The sequence below is a fragment of the Lolium rigidum genome, chromosome 1 (genome assembly GCF_022539505.1).
Source record: "Lolium rigidum isolate FL_2022 chromosome 1, APGP_CSIRO_Lrig_0.1, whole genome shotgun sequence".
Taxonomy (NCBI): Eukaryota; Viridiplantae; Streptophyta; class Magnoliopsida; order Poales; family Poaceae; genus Lolium; species Lolium rigidum.
The window spans coordinates 82,657,480-82,665,438 of NC_061508.1; positions in this window are offsets into that span (position 1 = coordinate 82,657,480).

Sequence of the window (7,959 nt, forward strand, 5' to 3'; positions counted from 1 at the left end):
CTAATGCAGCGTTCATGCATGTAAAATGCATAAATGAACTTTGCACTTTATTGCCACATATTAACACCTATTTACATGTTATATAATGTTATTTACATGTTTTATATTGTTTTCTGGTTTTTTTAAAGAATCCCCTCTCCCCTGGTTCTAATTCTGTTTGGCAGAAAACACCTCTTTTTAGTGTTTTTGACTCTACAGGAGCTACGAGACTTGAAAAGGGCAAGGTCAGGGGCCACGCTTCAGAAATTTCGAGACGAACAAAATGGGATGAAGTAGGACACCAGGAGACCAAGGAGATGGAAACTAGGTTAGGTGGCGCACCCACCTGTGCTCTTTTGCACGTCGTCTGTCCGATTCGTCTCAATCTTTTGCGAACCGACTTGTTTTGACCTAAAAACCACTATATATATGACCCCCGAGGGTTTCGTCGAGGCTACAACGGCGGAGATCAAAAACACATAAACATAGAGTTAGCAGGCCGCCACCATCGGAGATCGAAGCGGGGAAACGTTGCCGCAATCGCCTCCAGTGGACTCTACCCCCTCCGATGTGGTCATATTCATCAACATCATCATCTCCATGACCATCTATAGCAGCACCATCTTCATCTACCCCCTGTAATCTCTTGGCAAACATGATGTATGATGCAATATATTGTTTTCTCATAATCTATTGTATCTCTATGTTGATATTTGAGTAGTGACTTGTTCTTGGCAATTGTTATATAGTTTGTTGTTGGTTGCATTCAAGTATATGTTATCTTCTATGATGATCTTGTTGTACTAATATATGAGTGCACCCATATGTTGGGGGATGCACAAGGTTGTCACCGTTGCATGTTGATAGGATGAGGGATAACTGAAGTTTGATAGAAACCGAATCCCAGTAACTATGGAGACCTTTAATCTTACATTGGTGGTTGGACTTTATGTCTTAATAATTTCCTTGTTTGTTCTTAATTGGCCTTGAGATCAATGACTAGTGGTGTAATTGCTCATGTTTATGGCTACACCTATCTATGGCTCCTCTCTGTAAGGAAAACTAAAAAAAGACTATGTTTGTGCTTCACTAATTATGACAACTACACAAATGAAGTAGTAATTTGCTAGAATACTTACTCCCTTGAGTTACTCCACTTTACTTCATTTCATTTCACTTCATCTCATTTTACTTTATTGCACTTTGCTTTTCTTCCATTAGTTCTACTCAAGCATTTTATTTTTAGCACTTTTAGTTTCCTAGTAAAAACCTCTTCACATACACAAACACTATATCTTCTAGCTTTGCATAGAAGGCCAAATAGGTTGGTTATAGGGCTTTAGAGAATAGATAGATTACCTTCAGCTTCTCGTGGGTTCGACACTCTATATATACTTATCGAATTATACTGCGGTGATCCCCTGCACTTGGGGGTTATCAAGCGTCTACTGTCAATTGGTAATCAATACTTGCGATAACTCTACTGCTACCATCGAGTAGGGTTTGGGTTTGCCACCCATGCCGAATCATCTGTACAAATCTGGATGCACCGGACTTCCTGCGGTTAGCTACAATAATAACCATCATTACTAAGGGGGATTCAAATCGCTGATAATAGTTACACTATTAAGGAAAACACCATAGGGGCATGGCTTTTGGTAGCGGACCCAATTTAAGGCACTCGGCTTCTCTTATTTGTTGCGTGCCAAAACGGAGCACGTGACCAATATGTTGTTACTAGCAGCGCACCTAGGGTACACTACAAAAAAATTGTTAACTACGGCGTAAAAATTTTGTCGGCTAAAGAGTCTAAGGCGACGAAACGAGTTATGTGGCGCATATTGCGTCACCTAAGGATCCATTAAAGATTTTCTAATTGATGGGTCTTTGTCGATGAAAAATCGATCCATGCAAAAAACTTTGTGGACCCCATCAAAACCAACGAGGACGATTAGTCGTCCATGACGCGGCCCTAGTTAGCATTTTAGCTTTAAGGGGTTGTTTGGTTTATTCCCACATCCACCATGCCAATATTTTGGCATCCAATTCGTTGCCCCCTCCTCGCCAGCGAAGAAATAGGAGTAGGGACCAAAATGTATGGCAACTGGCGGCCACAATTCAAACAGCTCCTAAGAGCATCTCCATTCACCCCCAAATGGCTTTGGGAGGTGCCGGTCCTTTTTTCCGTTGTAGTTGGCCCCCCCGAAGTTGTTTTTAGGCTGGCAGAAGGGGTTTTTGCTGCCGGCGCTCACAACCACTCCCAACCAAAAGGAGGGCAAGTGGGGGCGCCGGCAAAACGGGCGTCTTTGGCGGGACTCGCCTCGCAGTGGCACATTGATACGTCTCCGACGTATCGATAATTTCTTATGTTCCATGCTACATTATTGATGATATCTACATGTTTTATACACATTATATGTCGTATTTACACATTTTCCGGCACTAACCTATTAACAAGATGCCGAAGAGCTAGTTGCTGTTTTCTGCTGTTTTTGGTTTCAGAAATCCTAGTAAGGAAATATTCTCGGAATTGGACGAAATCAACGCCCAGGGTCCTATTTTTGCACGAAGCTTCCAGAAGACCGAAGGGGAAAGGAAGTGGGGCCACGAGGCGCCGCCACACTAGGGCGGCGCGGCCAGGCTTGGGCCCGCGCGGCCCTAATGTGTGGGGGCCCTCGTGTGGCCCCCCGCGTTGCCCTTCCTCCTACTTAAAGTCTTCGTTGCGAAACCCTCTGTACCGAGAGCCACGATACGGAAAACCTTCCAGAGACGCCACCGCCGCCAATCCCATCTCGGGGGATTCAGGAGATCGCCTCCGGCACCCTGCCAGAGAGGGGAATCATCTCCCGGAGGACTCTTCATCGCCATGATCGCCTCCGGAGTGATGAGTGAGTAGTTCACCCCTGGACTATGGGTCCATAGCATTAGCTAGATGGTCGTCTTCTCCTAATTGTGCTTCATTGTTGGATCTTGTGAGCTGCCTAACATGATCAAGATCATCTATCTGTAATACTATATGTTGTGTTTGTCGGGATCCGATGGATAGAGAATACTATGTTATGGTGATTATCAATCTATTACCTATGTGTTGTTTATGATCTTGCATGCTCTTCGTTATTAGTAGAGGCTCTGGCCAAGTTTTTGCTCTTAACTCCAAGAGGGAGTATTTATGCTCGATAGTGGGTTCATGCCTCCATTAAATCTGGGACAGTGACAGAAAGTTCTAAGGTTGTGGATGTGCTGTTGCCACTAGGGATAAAACATTGATGCTATGTCTAAGGATGTAGTTGTTGATTACATTACGCACCATACTTAATGTAATTGTCTGTTGCTTGCAACTTAATACTGGAAGGGGTTCGGATGATAACCTGAAGGTGGACTTTTTAGGCATAGATGCATGTTGGATGGCGGTCTATGTACTTTGTCGTAATGCCCTGATTAAATCTCACTATATTTATCATATCATGTATGTGCATTGTTATGCCTTCTCTATTTGTCAATTGCCCGACTGTAATTTGTTCACCCAACATGCTTTAATCTTATGGGAGAGACACCTCTAGTGAACCGTGGACCCCGGTCCTATTCTTTACATCGCATACAATCTACGCAATTGTTCTTTACTTGTTTTCTTCGCAAACAATCATCTTCCACACAATACGGTTAATCCTTTGTTACAGCAAGCCGGTGAGATTGACAACCTCATCTGTTTCGTTGGGGCAAAGTACTTTGGTTGTGTTGTGCAGGTTCCACGTTGGCGCCGGAATCCCTGGTGTTGCGCCGCATCACATTTCGCCACCATCAACCTTCAACGTGCTTCTTGGCTCCTCCTGGTTCGATTAAACCTTGGTTTTTTTCTGAGGGAAAACTTGCCATTGTACGCATCATACCTTCCTCTTGGGGTTCCCAACGGACGTGTACATCTACGCGCATCAAGCCTCTTTTCTGGCGCCGTTGCCGGGGAGATCAAGACACGCTGCAAGGGGAGTCTCCACTTCCCAATCTCTTTACTTTGTTTTTGTCTTGCTTTATTTTATTTACTACTTTGTTTGCTGCACTTAAACAAAACACACAAAAAATTAGTTGCTAGTTTTACTGTATTTACTGTCTTGCTCTCTATATCAAAAATATAAAAAAAAAATTAGTTACTTGCATTTAGTTTACTTTTGTTATCATGTCTAGCTCTGTACCTGTTACTTCTTCACCTGAGGAATTAGTTTTTAATTTTAAACAAGGGGATGAGGAAAGTTTTAAAGATGCTTGGTCCAGGATTTTTACTTCTTATCGTAAAGCTGAACCTCAAATGACTCTAAGTTTTCTCCTTAGTAATTTTTATTTTGGTCTTATGATTCGCTATAGATATGCCTTGGATGCTGTAGTGGGGTGAGATTTCCTTCATTGTAATGGGGATCAAGATTTTAACGCCATAAAGAAGTTGGTTGCATCACATGATTCAGCTAATAACTTTGATTCAGCCCTTATTAGCATTTATAATAGATTAAACACTCTTGAGACAAGTGCATCTCGCTTGAATGAAAATTATAGATATGTTCGTAACCGTCTTGATCAAGTTTTAGTGAACTCTGAACCTTCATTATGGGATCCTACTGTTAAAATTGTTATCGGTGACCAAACTCTTCATGCCAATTGTGATATTATGTCTGAATTTTGCTTAATGCCTAAGAGTATTCATAAATCTTTGCAACTTTGGGGATTCGTTGAAGGGGGAGAAGGAATAACTCTTATTGATAACTCTGTTATAATTCCTAAAGGAATAGCCTGTGGGCGTGCATACAACCATTCTTGGTAGAACAATATCCATTGATTATCTTGTTATTGAATGTGCAGGAACGGGACAAATCACACTCGGAAGATCCTCGCTGAAACTATTGGGAGCAGTCATAGATATGGGAGAAGGCACCCTAAAGTTCACCTCTACACCCGGGGGTAGACATGTATTCCCTAAACCAAAGAGTAAGAAAAAGAATAAGAAAGGTAAAGGTAAAGCCCAAGGTAATGTTGATGCTTCATCTCTTGATGATACTTGAATTGCACTTTCTGCGCCTAGCTGAAAGGCGTTAAAGAAAAGCGCTTATGGGAGACAACCCATGTTTTTACTACAGTACTTTGTTTTATATTTGAGTCTTGGAAGTTGTTTACTACTGTAGCAACCTCTCCTTATCATGTTTTTGTGACAAGTAAAGTCTCTATGGTAAAGTTGATGCTAGATTTGGATTGCTGCGCAGAAACAACATTGCTGTCTGTCACGAATTTGAGCAGAAGTCTCTGTAAAAAAATCAAAAAAATCTGAAAAATTACGAGCGTGATCCTCAGATATGTACGCAACTTTCATTAGTTTTCAAATTTTCCATTTGAGCAAGTTAAGTGCCCAGTCCAGATGCATCTTTACGGACTGTTCTGTTTTTGACAGATTCTGTCTTTTATTTCGCATTGCCGCTTTTGCTATGTTGAATGAGTTTCTTTGTTACATTAACTTTTAGAAGCTTTGTGAAATATCCAGAAGTGTTAAGAATGATTGTGTCACCTCTGAATATATGAATTTGTGGTTATGCACTAACCCTGTAATGAGTTTGCTTGAAGTTTGGTGTGAAGGAAGTTTTCAAGGGTCAAGAGAGGAGTATGATATACTATGATCAGGAGGAGTGAAAGCTCTAAGCTTGGGGATGCCCCCGCGGTTCATCCCTGCATATTTTAAGAAGACTCAAGCGTCTAAGCTTGGGGATGCCCAAGGCATCCCCTTCTTCATCGACAACATCACCAGGTTCCTCCCCTGGAACTATATTTTTATTCAGTCACATCTTATGTACTTTGCTTGGAGCGTCGGTTTGTTTTGTTTTTGTTTTTGTTTGAATAAAATGGATCCTAGCATTCAATGTATGGGAGAGAGACACGCTCCGTCTGTTGCATATGGACAAATATGTCCTTAGGCTTTACTCATAATGTTCAAGGCGAAGGTTGAAATTTCTTCGTTAAATTGTTATATGGTTGGAATCGGAAATGCTACATGTAGTAATTCTAAAATGTCTTGGATAATGTGATACTTGGCAATTGTTGTGCTCATGTTTAAGCTCTTGCATCATATACTTTGCACCCATTAATGAAGAAATACATAGAGCTTGCTTAAATTTGGTTTGCATATTTGGTTTCTCTAAGGTCTAGATAATTTCTAGTATTGAGTTTTGAACAACAAGGAAGACGGTGTAGAGTTTTATAATGTTTACAATATGTCTTTTATGTGAGTTTTGCTGCACCGGTTCATCCTTGAGTTTGCTTCAAATAACCTTGCTAGCCTAAACCTTGTATCGAGAGGGAATACTTCTCACGCATCCAAAATCCTTGAGCCAACCACTATGCCATTCGTGTCCACCATACCTACCTACTACATGGTATTTCTCCGCCATTCCAAAGTAAATTGCTTGAGTGCTACCTTTAAAATTCCATCATTCGCCTTTACAATATATAGCTCATGGGACAAATAGCTTAAAAACTATTGTGGTATTGAATATGTACTTATGCACTTTATCTCTTATTAAGTTGCTTGTTGTGTGATAACCATGCTTCTGGGGACGCCATCAACTCTTTGTTGAATATCATGTGAGTTGCTATGCATGTCCGTCTTGTCTGAAGTAAGAGAGATCTACCACCTTAATGGTTAGAGCATGCATATTGTTAGAGAAGAACATTGGGCAGCTAACTAAAGCCATGAATCATGGTGGAAGTTTCAGTTTTGGACATATATGAGAACACTAATTGTTGCCACATGCTTATGCATTAAAGAGGAGTCCATTATCTGTTGTCCATGTTGTCCCGGTATGGATGTCTAAGTTGAGAATAATCAAAAGCGAGAAATCCAAAATGCGAGCTTTCTCCCTTAGACCTTTGTACAGGCGGCATGGAGGTACCCCTTTGTGACACTTGGTTAAAACATGTGTATTGCGATGATTCGGTAGTCCAAGCTAATTAGGACAAGGTGCGGGCACTATTAGTATACTATGCATGAGGCTTGCAACTTGTAAGATATAATTTACATAATACATATGCTTTATTACTACCGTTGACAAAATTGTTTCATGTTTTCAAAATAAAAGCTCTAGCACAAATATAGCAATCAATGCTTTCCTCTTTGAAGGACCATTCTTTTACTTTTATTGTTGAGTCAGTTCACCTATCTCTCTCCATCTCAAGAAGCAAACACTTGTGTGAACTATGCATTGATTCCTACATACTTGCATATTGCACTTGTTATATTACTGTACATTGACACTATCCATGAGATATACATGTTATAAGTTGAAAGCAACCGCTGAAACTTAATCTTCCTTTGTGTTGCTTCAATACCTTTACTTTGATTTATTGCTTTATGAGTTAACTCTTATGCAAGACTTATTGATGCTTGTCTTGAAGTACTATTCATGAAAAGTCTTTGCTTTATGATTCATTTGTTTACTCATGTCATTACCATTGTTTTGATCGCTGCATTCATTACATATGCTTACAATAGTATGATCAAGGTTATGATAGCATGTCACTCCAAAAATTATCCTTGTTATCGTTTACACTCGGCACGACGAGCAGTAACTAAGCTTGGGGATGCCGATACGTCTCCGACGTATCGATAATTTCTTATGTTCCATGCTACATTATTGATGATATCTACATGTTTTATACACATTATATGTCGTATTTACGCATTTTCCAAGCACTAACCTATTAACAAGATGCCGAAGAGCCGATTCTTTGTTTTCTGCTGTTTTTGGTTTCAGAAATCCTAGTAAGGAAATATTCTCGGAATTGGACGAAATCAACGCCCATGGTCCTATTTTTGCACGAAGCTTCCAGAAGACCGAAGGGGAAAGGAAGTGGGGCCACGAGGTGCCACCACACTAGGGCGGCGCGACCAGGCTTGGGCCCGCGCGGCCCTAGTGTGTGGGGCCCTCGTGTGGTCCCCCGCGTTGCCCTTCC